Source organism: Caretta caretta, chromosome 5 (assembly GCF_965140235.1).
Source record: "Caretta caretta isolate rCarCar2 chromosome 5, rCarCar1.hap1, whole genome shotgun sequence".
Lineage (NCBI taxonomy): Eukaryota > Metazoa > Chordata > Testudines > Cheloniidae > Caretta > Caretta caretta.
The window spans coordinates 15,167,797-15,183,806 of record NC_134210.1 but is presented as its reverse complement, the minus strand read 5'-3'; the positions used below and the strand labels follow the sequence as shown (position 1 = coordinate 15,183,806).

Here is a 16,010-nt window from a genome sequence, read left to right as displayed (position 1 = left end):
TTCACAACCTCCCTAAGTAATATGTTCCAGTGTTTAATTACTCTTATAATTAGAAAGTTTATATAACCTAATATATAACCTAAATCTCCCACGCTGCAAACTAAGCCAATTACTTCTTGTCCTATCCTCAGTGGACATAGAGAACAGTTGATCACCAACCTCTTTTTGGCAACCTTTTACATATTTGAATACTATCATGTCCCCCCCTCAGCTGTCATTTCTCTAGATTAAACATGCGAAATTCTTTCAATCTTTCCTCAGAGGTCAGGCTTTCTAAACTTTTTATAATTTTTGTTGCTCTCCTCTAGACTCTCTTCAACTTGTCCACGTCCTTTTTAAAGTGTGGTATCCAAAACAGTTTTCCAGTACTCCAGCAGAGGCCTCACCAGTGCCAAATAGAGCAGGCCAATTACCTTCCACGTCTTACATGTGACTCTTCTGTTACTACACGCCCAGAAGTAGATTAGCTTTTTTCACAACTGCATCACATTGTTATATCACTCATACGCAATTTGTGGTTCACTGTAACCCTGAGATCCTTTTCAGCAGTACTATCATCTAGCTAGTCATTCCTCATTTTGTAATTGTGCTTTTGATTTTTTTCCCTAACTGTAGTACTTTGCATGTCTGTATTGAATTTCATCTTATTTCAGACAAATTTTTCAATTTATGAAGATCATTTTGAATTCTAATCCTGTCCTCCAAAGTGCTTGTAGCATTTCATAGTTTGGTGTCATATGCAAATGTTATAAGCATACTCTCTACTCCATCATCCAAATCATTAATTTAAATATTGAATAGTGCCAGACTCAGGAAAGACCCCTGCAGAACCTCACTAGATATGTCCTCCCACTTTGTTAGCAAACCATTGATAACTATGCTCTGAGAATGGTCTTTCAAGCAGTTGTGCACCAACTTTATAATGCATTTATCTAGATCCTATTTCCCTAGTTTGCTTATGAGAATGTCATGTGAAACTGTGTCAAAAGCCTTACTACAAATCAAGATATATCACATCTACTGTTTCATCCTATTCACTAGACTGGTAACCCTGTCAACAAAAGAAATTGAGTTAGTTTGGCAAAATTTGTTCTTGACAAATCCATGCTGGCTATTCCTTATAACTCTTATCCTCCAGGTGCTCACAAACTGATTATTCAATAATTTATTCCAGTATCTTTCCAGGTATGGAAGTTAGACTGACTAGTCTATTATTCCCCGGGTCCTCTTCATTCCCCTGTATAAAGAGAGGTATTATGTTTGCCCTTCTCCAATCTTCTGGACCTTTACCCATCCTCCATGAGTTCTCAAAGATAATTGCTAAAGGTGCCAAGATTCCTTCAGCGATTTCAATACGAACCTGAGGATGAATTCCATCAGGCCCTCCTGACTTGAATACATCAAACTTACCTAAATATTGTTTAACCTGTTTTTTCCCTATTTTAGGTTGTGTTCCTTCCCCCTTGTTATTAATATTAATTGTGTTGAGTATCTGGACACCGTTAACCTTTCTAGTGAAGTGTGAAGCAAAATAGATATGAAACACCTCAGCCTTCTTGATGTCATCGGTTATTAGCTCTCCTTCTCTGTTAAGTAGAGGACCTACACTTTTCTCCATCTTTCTCCTGCTCTTAATGTATTTAAAGAACCTCTTCTTATTGCCTTTTATGGCCCTTGATAGATGTAACTCATTTTGCGACTCAGCCTTTCTGATTTTGTCCCTTCATGTTTGTGCCATTCTTTTGTACTCCTCCCTAGCAATTTGGCCATTTTTCCACTTTTTGTAGGTTTTTAAAATTTATTTTCAAGGTCATTAAAGAGCTCCTGATGGAGCCATATTAGCCTCTTACTATTCTTCCTATCCTTCCCTTGCAGCTGTGCCTTTAATATTGTCTCTTTCAGAAACTGCCAGCTCTCCTGAGCTACTTTTAACCCTTAGATTTTCTTCCCACATGACCTTACCGACCAGTTCTCTGAGTTTGTAAAAGTCTGCTTTTTTGAAGTCCATTGTCCTTATTCTTCTGTTCTCACGCCTTCCTTTCCTTAGAATCATGAAATCTATCATTTCATGATCACTTTCAGCCAAATTGCCTTCCACCTTCAGATTTGTTACTAATTTCACCCCATTGGTCAGAATCAAGTCTAAAATGGCTGTCCCCCTCCTTATTTCCTCCCTCTTTCTGGAACAAAAAGCTGTCCCCAATATATTTTAAGAACTCATTGGACATTTTGTGTTTTGCTGTATTATTTTTCCAACAGATGTCTGGGTAGTTACAGTCCCCCATTATTACCAGGTCTTGTGTTATGGATATTTCTGTTATTCTAGAAATGCCTCATCCACCTCCTTTTCCTAATTTGTTGATCTGCCATAGACCCGTACTATGATATCACCCCTTTTTTTTACCCCTTTTCTGTTTACCCAGAGACTCTCAACTGATCTACCTCCCATCTCCTTCTGGATCCTCAGAACAAGTATATATATTCCTGATGTATAATGCAACACCTCTACCCTTTTTACCCTCCCTGTCCTTCGTCAACAAGCTATACCCCTCTATAACAATATTCCAGTCATCAGACTTATCCCATCAAGATTCTGTGATTCCAATTAAGTCATAATTTAGCGTCTGTACTAAGACTTCCAGTTCTTTCTCTTTATTCCACATAAGAATATAGGAACAGCCATACTGGGTTAGACCAATGGTCCATCTAGCCCAGTATCCTCTCTTCCGACAGTGGCCAATGCCAGGTGCGTCAAAGGAAATGAACAGAACAATCATAGAATCATAGAATATCAGGGTTGGAAGGGACCCCAGAAGGTCATCTAGTCCAACCCCCTGCTTGAAGCAGGACCAATTCCCAGTTAAATCATCCCAGCCAGGGCTTTGTCAAGCCTGACCTTAAAAACCTCTAAGGAAGGAGATTCTACCACCTCCCTAGGTAACGCATTCCAGTGTTTCACCACCCTCTTAGTGAAAAAGTTTTTCCTAATATCCAATCTAAACCTCCTCCACTGCAACTTGAGACCATTACTCCTCGTTCTGTCATCTGCTACCATTGAGAACAGTCTAGAGCCATCCTCTTTGGAACCCCCTTTCAGGTAGTTGAAAGCAGCTATCAAATCCCCCCTCATTCTTCTCTTCTGCAGGCTAAACAATCCCAGCTCCCTCAGCCTCTCCTCATAACTCATGTGTTCCAGTCCCCTAATCATTTTTGTTGCCCTTCGCTGGACTCTCTCCAATTTATCCACATCCTTCTTGAAGTGTGGGGCCCAAAACTGGACACAGTACTCCAGATGAGGCCTCACCAATGTCGAATAGAGGGGAACGATCACGTCCCTCGATCTGCTCGCTATGCCCCTACTTATACATCCCAAAATGCCATTGACCTTCTTGGCAACAAGGGCACACTGCTGACTCATATCCAGCTTCTCGTCCACTGTCACCCCTAGGTCCTTTTCCGCAGAACTGCTGCCTAGCCATTCGGTCCCTAGTCTGTAGCTGTGCATTGGGTTCTTCCGTCTTAAGTGCAGGACCCTGCACTTATCCTTATTGAACCTCATCAGATTTCTTTTGGCCCAATCCTCCAATTTGTCTAGGTCCTTCTGTATCCTATCCCTCCCCTCCAGCGTATCTACCACTCCTCCCAGTTTAGTATCATCCGCAAATTTGCTGAGAGTGCAATCCACACCATCCTCCAGATCATTTATGAAGATATTGAACAAAACCGGCCCCAGGACCGTCCCTTGGGGCACTCCACTTGATACCGGCTGCCAACTAGACATGGAGCCATTGATCACTACCCGTTGAGCCCGACAATCTAGCCAGCTTTCTACCCACCTTATAGTGCATTCATCCAGCCCATACTTCCTTAACTTGCTGACAAGAATACTGTGGGAGACCGTGTCAAAAGCTTTGCTAAAGTCAAGAAACAATACATCCACTGCTTTCCCTTCATCCACAGAACCAGTAATCTCATCATAGAAGGCGATTAGATTAGTCAGGCATGACCTTCCCTTGGTGAATCCATGCTGGCTGTTCCTGATCACTTTCCTCTCATGCAAGTGCTTCAGGATTGATTCTTTGAGGACCTGCTCCATGATTTTTCCAGGCACTGAGGTGAGGCTGACTGGCCTGTAGTTCCCAGGATCCTCCTTCTTCCCTTTTTTAAAGATTGGCACTACATTAGCCTTTTTCCAGTCATCCGGGACTTCCCCCGTTCGCCACGAGTTTTCAAAGACAATGGCCAATGGCTCTGCAATCACAGCCGCCAATTCCTTCAGCACTCTCGGATGCAACTCGTCCGGCCCCATGGACTTGTGCACGTCCAGCTTTTCTAAATAGTCCCTAACCACCTCTATCTCCACAGAGGGCTGGCCATCTCTTCCCCATTTTGCGATGCCCAGCGCAGCAGTCTGGGAGCTGACCTTGTTAGTGAAAACAGAGGCAAAAAAAGCATTGAGTACATTAGCTTTTTCCACATCCTCTGTCACTAGGTTGCCTCCCTCATTCAGTAAGGGGCCCACACTTTCCTTGGCTTTCTTCTTGTTGCCAACACACCTGAAGAAACCCTTCTTGTTACTCTTGACATCTCTGGCTAGCTGCAGCTCCAGGTGCGATTTGGCCCTCCTGATATCATTCCTACATGCCCGAGCAATATTTTTATACTCTTCCCTGGTCATATGTCCAACCTTCCACTTCTTGTAAGCTTCTTTTTTATATTTAAGATCCGCTAGGATTTCACCATTAAGCCAAGCTGGTCGCCTGCCATATTTACTATTCTTTCGACTCATCGGGATGGTTTGTCCCTGTAACCTCAACAGAGATTCCTTGAAATACAGCCAGCTCTCCTGGACTCCTTTCCCCTTCAAGTTAGATAACAAGAACAGATAACCTTCAAGTGTTTCATCCCCCTTCACCCATTCCCAGCTTCTGGTAAACAGAGGCTAGGGACACTTCAGACCATGGGTTTGCATCCCTGCCCATCCTGGCCTATCCTCCATGAACTTATCCAGCTCTTTTTTGAACACTGTTCTAGTCTGGCCCTTCACAACATTTTCTGGGTCAGAGTTCCACAGGTTGACTGCGAGTTGTGTGAAGAAATACTTCCTTTGGTTTGTTTTAAACCTGCTGCCTGTTAATTTCATTTGGTGACCCCTAGTGCTTGTGTTATGAGGAGTAAATAACACTTCCTTATTTACTTTCTTCACACCAGTCATGACTTTATAGACCCCTTTAGTTGACTCTTTTCCAAGCTGAAAAGTCCTAGTCTTATTAATCTCTCCTCATATGGAAGCTGTTCCATACCCCTAATCATTTTTGTTGTCCTTTTCATTACCTTTTCCAATTCCAATGTATCTTTTTGGAGATAGGGTGACCAGATCTGCATGAAGTATTCAACATGTGGGTGTACTATGGATTTATATAGAAGCAATATGATAGTTTCTGTCTTATTATCTAGCCCGTGGAACACACTGCCACAAGATATCATGGATATTAGGATTCTAAAAGGGAGTATAAGTTTATATGGGTAATGAGAACATCCACAGTTATATTATTAACAAGCTAAGAAAAGAAGAAATATAAACCCTCATGCTTGGCCACTGTCATTAGTTGTATACTGGGCTAGAAGAACCATTGGTCTAACTCAGTATGGCCGGTCTTATGTTCTTACGTCACACACTAGCTGACTGGGGATGGAAATGGGCAGGTCATTCCACACTTGTCCATTGTGGGGACTCAAGCACCTGCCCTCAGAAGCATATGATACTGTGCACTGTAAGAGAAAGTCCGCTGTATTAGATGAAGCATTGAACTGATCCAATATGCCAATTCCTTATCCAGCCATTATCCTGGAATAGGTTTAATGTTTTCTCAATCAAAGAAACAACAATATTAGTAAAGGTCAGTGATCAGTGACTGTAAGCTTCTGCCTTTACACTGACCATTACTTAAGTGATCGGTAGAGCCCTGCGCGGATACAAAATTTGTATCCTCATCCGATCTGCAAAAATGATCCGCCGATATAAAACGGATATCCGCCGATATGAAGCGGATATCTGCAGATTTGCAGGGCGTTAGTGATTAGTGTAGATCCCCGACCCTGGATGCCTGGGATCTTTCCCCTTTTTCTGCCACTACCACTAATACATGACTTGAGAAAGCCACTTAGGTATACAAGTTTGAAAATGTTCACCTAAAGCTAAGCACCTAAATAAACAACCTGAGTTTCAGAGCTGCTAAGCACTCTCACCTTCCATCCATGTCAATGAGAGCTACAGATGCTCAACGCCTCTGAAAAGGAGACCACCTATTTAGGTGCCTAATTTAATCACACACATTTGAAAATGTTGGCCTAACTGACTTGGACAAAGTCAAACAGCAACTCAGAAGCAAAAGATGGGAATAGAACCAAGCAGTAAGAAAGGAGGTTGGCTGCATTTCCATATTATACAGTGGCGAGAAACGTACAAATAAAACCCACAGTACAGGGTTAACTGCACTACTCTGTCTTGCCCCACCTCACGGTACTCCAGCAAATTCTGAGTGCGAATGCAAGTCACAAACTAATGATAGCCTCTTAATTTTCAACTGCAAAGCACGGCAGCATTCACATGTGACAAAATAATGGAAGCCTCTTTGGATCACTCACATTGACAATGATCTAATTCAGTGGTGGGCAACTCGCGGCCCGTCAGGGTAATCCGCTAGCGGGCCGCGAGACAGTTTGTTTACATTGACCGTCCGCAGGCCTGGCCACCCGCAGCTCCCAGTGGCCGCAGTTCGCCGTTCTTGGCCAATGGGAGCTGCAGGAAGCAGCAGCCAGCATGTCCCTGCAGCCTGCGCCGCTTCCCGCAGCTCCCATTGGCCAGGATCGGCGAACCGCGGCCACTGGGAGATGCAGGCGGTCATGCCTGCGGACTGTCAATGTAAACAAACTGTCTCGCAGCCCGCCAGCGGATTACCCTGACGGGTCGTATGCAGCCCGCAGGCCACAGGTTGCCCACCACTGATCTAATTGCTAACAACCATTCACACCTTACAGAAAAAGGGTCCGAATGCTTATGTCTTTGATTTCATAGGGCCTGATTCAAAATCCACTAAGTCTTTCCACTGACTTCAGTGGCTTTGGGTCAGGCTCTTAAGGTGCAACTTGTATTCTTTCCTGTTGCCTATTAATGAGAAGAAACAGGAGTTCTCACCTCTCTGTAGGCTATATATGCAGGGTTCTGTCCGCCACATTTTTTGTCACGCCCCTAATATTTTGTCTGTGTCCAACAAATTATGAAATTATGAAGCAGATTTTAAGCCACTTTGAGAGAAAAATAAAGAAGAAAAAAAAACAAAAAAAACCCTGTTCTCAACCTAACTCACTCCTGCCTTCTGTCATTTCTGCCCAATTTTGGCATCCTTCTGAATCAGCTCAGAATGAACAGTTCTGGCTAAAGGACTTCATATGCTTACTGAATTGTTCCCAAATGTGCCCAGATTGTCAAAAAGGCTCATTATGTAGATCAATGTCACACATTAGCTCCACGAATAGGATTCCAAGTCTTATTAAAAACAAAAAGAGCCTCAGAGGGAACGACACAGATAACAGGAGCTCAGCCCAGAGAGATATCATGTTTCTCACCAGTGACGCCTCTAGCTAATTCATGCTAATTATTAAATGGAAACTACAGATGTGCTCTCAAAAGAATCCTTAGCTGTGAGGATGGTGGCTAGGATATATGGCCTCAAGGATGTGAGAGTGAGGAGATAAATAAGTGAGGGAATAAAGAATGGGGGAAGATCTTACCAGCACACAACTGAGACAGGACTCAAGTGAGCGGAGTTGGAGGCATTTCCCACCCTTTTTCATCCCAATTTCACATGGGATTCCCCCCCCGGCTGGAAATCTGGCAAGACATTAATGTATATCAAGGTGTGTCTTCCTGTGTCTTCCTATCCAACAGAAAGGCCCTTTTAGCCTCCACATCTGTATTTTTATCTAGGTGCACAAAGTATATATATTACATACACAGTTCCAGTTTGTTTGAATCAACCTTCAGTTCTAGAGGGTCGCAGGATGCAGCTTGGAAGAGCTGCATTATACAAAGTGATTTTTTTTATGGTAAAGGAATTCCCAATTTCTTCTGCTAGCACCCAGTTTTCTCTCTCTACCTAGAAGTGCAGCAGTTCACTAGTGCCACACTAGCCTGATCGTTATGGCAGGGGGCAGTAGAGCACTAGTGTAGACACTTCATGTTTTCCTATATTTTTCTCAAGCCTCTGTGTTTACTGCTTCTCGTCTCCTCCCACTTCCAGCTTCACGCCTTCTTCTTTGCTGCATCCTTCACTGGACAGGTTTCCCAATTATTGTTCAACCAAGTGCCCTCCCTCTCCTATTTCAAATCACCTTCACAAACCTCATCTGTACCAGGCATGTCTGCCAACCAGTCTTGGTTTGTTCACCACACTACATATTTGGGCCTTCAGAACATGAGCTCTTCTGGGCAGGGACCTTTTTGTATGCATAATTATTTATTTTTGCTTTGCACATCTTGTATCTGTTTTCAAGTGCCACATACACTTACATTGCTGATGAACAACAGTCGCGCACACGGACAAATCTGTGGGGCCCCCAACCTGGTGCTGTAAAAGTTTCACAGGCCCATGACACAGCATTCATTCCATGCGTAACAGCTTGCGGATCTGATGAAAATCTCTGAGACATCTGCTTCCTGGCATAAGAATTCCAAATTCATTCCATTTCAAAATTCACTCCATTGAGTTTGTCTCAGGCAGGCCACCCCTAAAGAAAAGGGATTGAGATCCTGGGATTCAATCGGCAGCACCTTCCCCTTAACAATCCCTTTGGTAGCAGATAAAATTAAAGACAGGCAGGCTCTCTCATCACAGCAGGAAGCCAGTAACGGCTAAATCAGTTCAACTAAATCGGGAAAGGCTTTCCTCCCAGTATTGATGCCTGGCTTCTCTCTCCCCTCTCATAAATGAAGTACTACAATGCACTGCCCCAGGCAACAGTTAACTCACCATATACTTGCTATATTGGCTGCATCTACCAGCTACAGAAGGATGTAGAACACTAAGGTTTGGGGCTAGTCTACACTAGAAGCACGACAGCAGCACAGCTGTGCCGCTGTAGCACATCTGGCAGGGTTATCACCTGGCCAGTACGTGACTGGTCTGGCTGGGTTTTTTTTACGGATTTGCCAGTTGCCAGAAAAATAATTTAATCTGCCAGTTTTTTTTTTTTTAACATGGTTTTAAAGATTTGCATTATCATCACAATTCTCTGGGCTATCTACTATTAAAAGTTTCTGCATCCAGCTAAAGATGATGCAGTGTTCCCAATTCTGCAGTTTCAGCGACAACAGATCAAAACTGTTGAAAATACAGCAGCTGTCTGCCCACCAACATGCAAGCACGCCAAGTCACATGAGGGTGAGGAGACATGCAATGTTACCAATCTTATCTATATGTGTTATCTCTCTAGATACTGCAAGTGGCTGTTGGGAGGGGTTATGGAGTTGCCTTGTGTTTGGGGTTGCAACAGGCTTGCCTTGTGGGGAAGTGGGTGCCCTTTTTTTTTTTTGCATTTCAAAAGGTGGTAACTGACGTCTGGGGAGGATGGTCTATGCCGACGGGAGACAGCTTTCCCATTGGCATAATAAAACCGCCTCCGTGAGAGGCAGTAGCTATGTCAGCAAGGGAAGCTCTCCCTCTGGCACAGCGCTGTTCACACTCCTGCTAAGGTCGGTGTAATTTACATCATTCAGGGGGATGGCTTATTCACACCCCTGAGCGATGTAAATTATAGCAACGTAAGTGGTAGTGTGTACAAGCCCTTGGTCGACACTGCCATCTTATGTCAGTATAACTAAGTCACACAATGGTATGGAAAATTCACACCCCAAGCGACAAAGTTATACTGCACTGACCTAATCCCGGTTTTAGACAGCACTAGGTTGATGGGGGGGCTTCTCCCATCAACATAGCTACTGCCTCTGGAGGTGGAGTATCTATACTAACTGGAGAAGCTCTCCCATCGGCATAGGTAGCATCTTCACTTAGCACTACTGTGGTGCTGTAAGTGTAGACAAGCCCTAGATATATACAATAAATGGCAATATGATGAGTAAATATTTTAGAAGAGCTTTCCCTATAGCACTATTTCCATTATTATGAATATCACCCAAACCACGGTTATACTTATCAACATGACAGCTTGTGGAATGAAATGGTCAGAGAAAAAGGATGCGGATCGCACTTGCTGGCTACTAGCCCTACGCTCTATCTGATCTAGTGGATAGTGTCTCCAACTGAGAATCAAGAGACCTGGGATTATAGTCCTGCCTCTGCCACTGGCTTGCAGTGTGACCTTGCGCAAGTCATTTACAGCAACTTCCTTATGCTTTGGCTTTGCCATCTGTAAAACAGGCATCATAATGCTAAACACCCCCCTCTTTCTGTTAAGTGCTTTAAGAGATCTTACTCCATGGCACCCCTTTGCTTGGAACAGCCTTCAATCAGGCTTTAAATTAGAATGTATTCATCAGGCTTCCCTCTCCACTTCAATCAAATGAGTGTGTTACAACATTTAAAAAAAAAATTGACCCATAAAGGGGTACATTCAACCAAGAATAGGACAAGAAGCACTCAGTGAAGTCTGCAGCAGGGGAGATTCAGGTTAGACAGCTGGAAAAAACTTTCTAACTATAAAGGATAGTTAAGCACCGGAACAGGTTAGCTAGGGAGGTTATGAAATCCCTATCACTGCAGGTTTTTAAGAACAGGCAAGCCAAACACCTGCCAGGGATGGTCTTAGTATATTTAATCCTGCCTCAGCATGGGGGGGATGGACTAGTCCAGGGTTTCTTAGCCCATGGTCAGGAGCCAAAATTGGGTCACCAGAATGTTTCAAAGGGTCGCGTGGCAGCCTCCTGTCCCATGGGGCTGGCTGGGCTCCCCTCCCTGCTCTGGGCACTGCAACCTCTGGTGTCTCAGGGCCACTCAGGTATGACCCAGCCATCAGGATGGCAGTCCGGGAAGGCCAAATTTGAGTGAGTGGCATGGCAACCCCATGAGCCAGGTCACAACTCCACTCACACAGATTTGGTCCAGTCAGGAGGGCGCAGCCAAACCTGAACGGCGCTGCAACCCCAGAGGGTTTTTGCTCAAAGGGTTCCCTGAGCCAATTTCCTGGTTTAAATAGCCCGTGTGGACCAATCAAGTGGTTTCTTTTGCTCTGGCCTCTTCAGGCAGTATATCCTGTAATGCCTAACCCTCCAGTAATTATTGGATACCACTCTGTGTGGCAGTGTGGAGACACCAGGACCCCATAACCTTCGGTTCTAGACTCACGGAGCCTTGCCATGTCCAGCTGTTATGCCAGTCATTTAGGGTGCAAGCTCTTTGGGAGTGGTAACTGCCTTCTAAGTAGAAAAGGAGTACTTGTGGCACCTAAGAGACAAGTACTCCTTTTCTTTTTGCGAATACAGACTAACACAGCTGTTACTCTGAAACCTGCCTTCTAAGTGTTGTCAATGAAGCACATGGCCTGTGTGAAGGCATTATCAGATAATAATACAGGGATGAAAAAAGCTATGTAAGTGCAAATCATTAATAATATTCATTAATTTAAGCAGAGATTTGTTCTACGTAAGCAGAAAGAGCAGGCACTATGATGGTTCCTTTATACTTACTGAATGAGTGCAAAGACAGAAGATGTTTTTATACAGTATGTTTATTCCTTTGGTAATAGGATGTGCATAAGGAGAGCTCAGATGGCATGTGCTTGGTCATGTGTTCCACTAGAGGGAGCATGGAAGCAGCATCAGCAAGAGAGGCCAGACCATCTGGCAAGCCTATGAGTGGCTGCACAAAAATCCAGGCTGGGACAGGAGAAAATAAGCAAGGCCAGACAGAGAAAGCGCCGCAGGTTCCCATCCCAGGCAAGGCTGTCTCAATGCTTGCACAGAATTGGAGGAGGCTGAAGGGAAGAAGAGGAAAAGACACAGAGAACAGGGTGACCAGGTGTCTGGTTTTCGACTGGAACACCCAGTCGAAAAGGGATCCTGAGGGCTCTGGTCAGCACCACTGACCAGGCCACTGACTGTCTGGTGCTGGCGGTGCCGGTGTCACACAGCAGGACTGGCAGGCTCCCAGCTAGCCTTCGTGCTGCACGGCTCCCGGAAGCAGCAGCATGTTCACCCGCCAGCTCCTATACGTAGGGGCAGCCAGGGGACTCTGCACGTTGCCCTCGCTCCAAGCACCACCCCCAAAGCTCCTATTGGCCAGGAACCATGCCCGTGGACGGGGCAGCGTGCAGAGCCGCCGGCTGTGCCTCCGTGTAGGAGGCAGAGAGGGGGACATGCCGCTGCTTCCGGGAGCTGCTGGAGGTAAGCGCTGCCTGGATCCTGCACCCCTGAGTTCCCCCCCCGCCCCAACCCCCTTCCCCAGCCCTGATCCCCTTCCCACCCTCTGAACCTCTCAGTCCCGGCCTGGAGAATCCTCCTGCACCCCAAACCCCTCACCCCAGCCACGGCCCAGAGCCCTCAACCCCCCCCCCCCCCCACAACCCCTCGGTCCCAGCACAGAGCACCCTCCTACACCCTAAACTCCTCATCCCCAGTCCGCACACCCAACCAGAGTCCTCACCCCTCCTGCATCCCAACCCTGTGTCCCAGCCCAGAGCCCCTTCCTGCACCCTGAACCCCTCAGCCCCAACCCAGAGCCCCCTCCTGCACCCCAAATCCCACATCCCTGGCCAGAGCCCGCACCCCCAGCCAGAGTCCTCATCCCCTCCCGCACACCAACCCCCTGCCCCAGCCCAGAGCCCCATCCTGCACCCTGAACCCCTCATTTCTGGGCCCACCCTGGAGCCCTCACCCCCAGCCAGAGCCCTCACCCCACCCCTGAACCAGTCCAGTGAAAATAAGCAAGTGAGTGAGGGTGAGGAGAGTGAGCAACAGAGGAAGGGGGGATGGAGTGAGCGGGGGCAGGCCTCGGAGAAGGGGCGGGGGAAAGGTGTTCGGTTTTGTGTGAGTAGAAAGTTGGCAACCCTGATAGAGAATCCAATTAGGAAAAGGCTGGGGGTGGGGAGAAAGAGAACAACATATGGGGAACTCATAAGGGGAGGCAAAGCAGGAGAATTAAGATGGAGTGAATTTTGACAAAGATACATGAGGTATTTAAAAAACATTTCCCCGTTCCCCCCACCTTGGGAAAGGAAATCCCCAAGCCCCCCTCCAAGCCCAGAGGCTGTCCCTGCGTTTTACTTTTTCTGTCCCTCCCAAAGGCTTACCTTGCAGCAACCCAGATGCTTCCAGAACAGCCAGAGAGTGGCTGCATTGCAGGGTGACAAGAGATGCTCTGTCCCACTAGGTCTGAGCAGAGTTACTTGGACTTCTCTGCTTCTGCCCACAGTCCTGGCTCATCAGTCTCCCTGCAGAGAAGGGCCCTCTCTGGTCATTAGGCCCAAAAGCTGCTGCCTTAGCACTCCCATTGGCTTAGTCTTTCTGCCTGCACTGACTGATTTCTTTTTACGACCAGTCCATGCTCCAGCTCAGTGTATAACCAACCAAACGAAACTCTGGCACGCGGCAGTCATCCAAACCTAGTACGAAGCAAACCACGGCACGCTTGCTTCCCTGCTCCTACCCAAGGCAGGGCCCAGGCTTGCTTACAGTTCGGATGTTCGCAATAGTGACAGGTGCTAATGGTCAGATCATCATCAACCTTACACTGGCTCCACCGAAAGCAAAGAAGCTGGTTTTAACATGTTGCGAACATCAGCATCGATTTCTTATCAACCGGTGGCATGCAACTGAATGCAATTAGGCAGCCCTGTTTTCTATATGGGAATGCCAAGTGGAAACAACCAACCGCCACCACGGCCACAGAATAATTGCTGTTGCCTAGCAGGTGGGTGGAAGAGCCTGGCAGTGCAACAGAAATGTTAAACTCCCACAGCTGGGGGAGGGGGGGGCTGAGGCGAAAGGGACATAAACCTCGCCTGGTTTATGTTGGACAGCTTACCCACCCTCTAACAAAATCATAACTAAAGCTGCATGTCTGCCATGGAGGTCACGGATTCCGGGACTTTCTGTGACCTCCATGGCTTCTGCAGAGGCTGGGGCAGCTGGCTCCAGGGCTCTGCTTGGGCAGCCCCTGGGCCAGCACCAGCAGCAGTTTGGTTGTGGGAGGGGGCTCAGGGCTGGGGTAGGGATGCGGGGCGGCACTTACCTCAGGGTGGGGGCTCACTGGAAGCGGTCGGCATGTCCCTGCAGCTCGTAGGCGGAGGGGCCAGAGGGCTCTGTGCACTGCCTCTGCCTGCAGCTCCCATTGGCTGTGGTTCTCGGCCAATGGGAGTTGCGGAGCCGGCGCTCGTGGCGGGGGCAGCGCGTGGAGTCCCCCTGGCCTTCCCTCCCCCTAGAAGCTGCAGGGACATGCCGGCCACTTCTGGGGAGCTGTAAAGAGCCGGGTAGGGAGCCTTCCAGCCCTGCCAACCCTGTCCCCCAGCACCAGAAGGGGGCCTGGGCCGCGTGCCACCGCCCCAGAGCGCCCGCGGCTCAGGTTTTATTTAGAGGTATATAGTACAAATCATGGACAGGTCACGGGCTGTGAATTTTTGTTTACAGCCCGTGACCTGTCCATGACTTTTACTAAAAATACCCGTGACTAAAACGTTGCCTTAATCATAACACATACTGAACATTTCCATAGCCCTTTATGGCCTTGTTGTCACTGAGAAGTTTACCTGAGTTATAACTATATGCTGGTCCTAACTCTAGTCCTATCCATACATGAAGACCCTTAACTTGAGAGCCGTGGTGCTTTTAACTTCAGTTCACTGGCCCAAGAGGGGACACAAACGAAAACTTGAGCAAGCACAACTCATCAGCTGCTAATATGACCACTCTGTAGTGCGGACGTAGGCTAGCACCACTGAAGTGCCCACTAGTTCTCCCTTGCTTTCCCACAATTCCCCCCAGGTGCCCAGAACGGACAGACACGTTCTCCCACAACCCACTGGGAAAGAATTCAGAGAGTGGCTCAGCTTAAGGGCAACAGCTAGAAACACAGGATGTGCGCCCAGAAGTGTTAGCAGCACACATCAGTGGCAGTGTGGATGCAGCAATTGGAGTGTAATTTCACAGTGTGGCCACTGTCATTCAGACTAGGCTCTCTCAAGTTAACTGCAAAGAAGACATACCCGAAGGGCCGTACCCATAACCAAATCCCACAACAGCCTTGTGAGGCTAGTAGGTATAATTTTACTCCCTTTACAGACGGGGAAAACAGACAGAGAGACGTGAAAAGTAATGTACAAAAGGAAAGAAGTTGCATTTGCCATTTTTTCCTTCATTATGATGACACCCAAAAATGATGTCTGCATTTCTTTGACTTAGAAACTCAGGCCTTGTGCATGCTGCTTTTCCTAGAAGATTCAATGGGGGGAGGGAGGAGCTTAAGAACTAGCAGGATTATGACATTACAAGTATCAAAAAAATAAAATCTAATTAATTGAGAGGGGAAGTGATTTTTTTTTCACCTCAGACTGTCTTTGTTAAAACCTATTTAAATCAAATGCCTGATAAAATCTGGAGGAAGAGATCTCTTTGTTAAACACACAGTCTAGCCAGAACTTCCTGATGCTGATGCCTAAAGACTACAGCACACCTATAAATTCCAGAAGAGTTAACGAGAATGGCAAGTGCTCAGCTCATCTGTCAATCAAGGAGCTTTGATTTAGGTGCCTAGATATGGATTTAGGTGACTAACTTTAGTGAATAATTTGAAAAGTTTGATCTTCACACTCCTAACCCTTCAACTGAGTGCTGACAAAGTTGCCACTATAGATCTCTGGTTCTCCATGGAGACCTCCAGCAAAATCAGGGAATTTAGGACTACATTTCAAGCCTCTGAAGCCTCCTTTACCCTCACAAAGAAGCAGGTCACCCTTAAGCTACTTGCCCAAGGCCACAGAGTAAGTATTTGTCTGAGCTG

General features: G+C 46.4%; 1 protein-coding gene across 10 annotated transcripts in view; it reads right to left on the bottom strand.

Annotated features, from left to right (window-relative positions):
- Positions 1–16,010, bottom strand: part of CTIF (cap binding complex dependent translation initiation factor) — a 349,613-nt gene that overhangs the window by 264,042 nt on the left and 69,561 nt on the right. Inside the window, exon 1 of one of the 10 annotated variants that reach the window (XM_075128360.1) lies at positions 13,306–13,324. The exons of 8 other annotated variants lie outside the window; for them this stretch is intronic. The gene's annotated coding sequence lies outside the window, so the exon portion shown is untranslated. Of the gene's footprint in view, positions 1–11,704; positions 11,724–13,305; positions 13,325–16,010 lie in introns of those variants that run through there. One more of the 10 variants, XM_075128361.1, reaches the window with a different exon arrangement.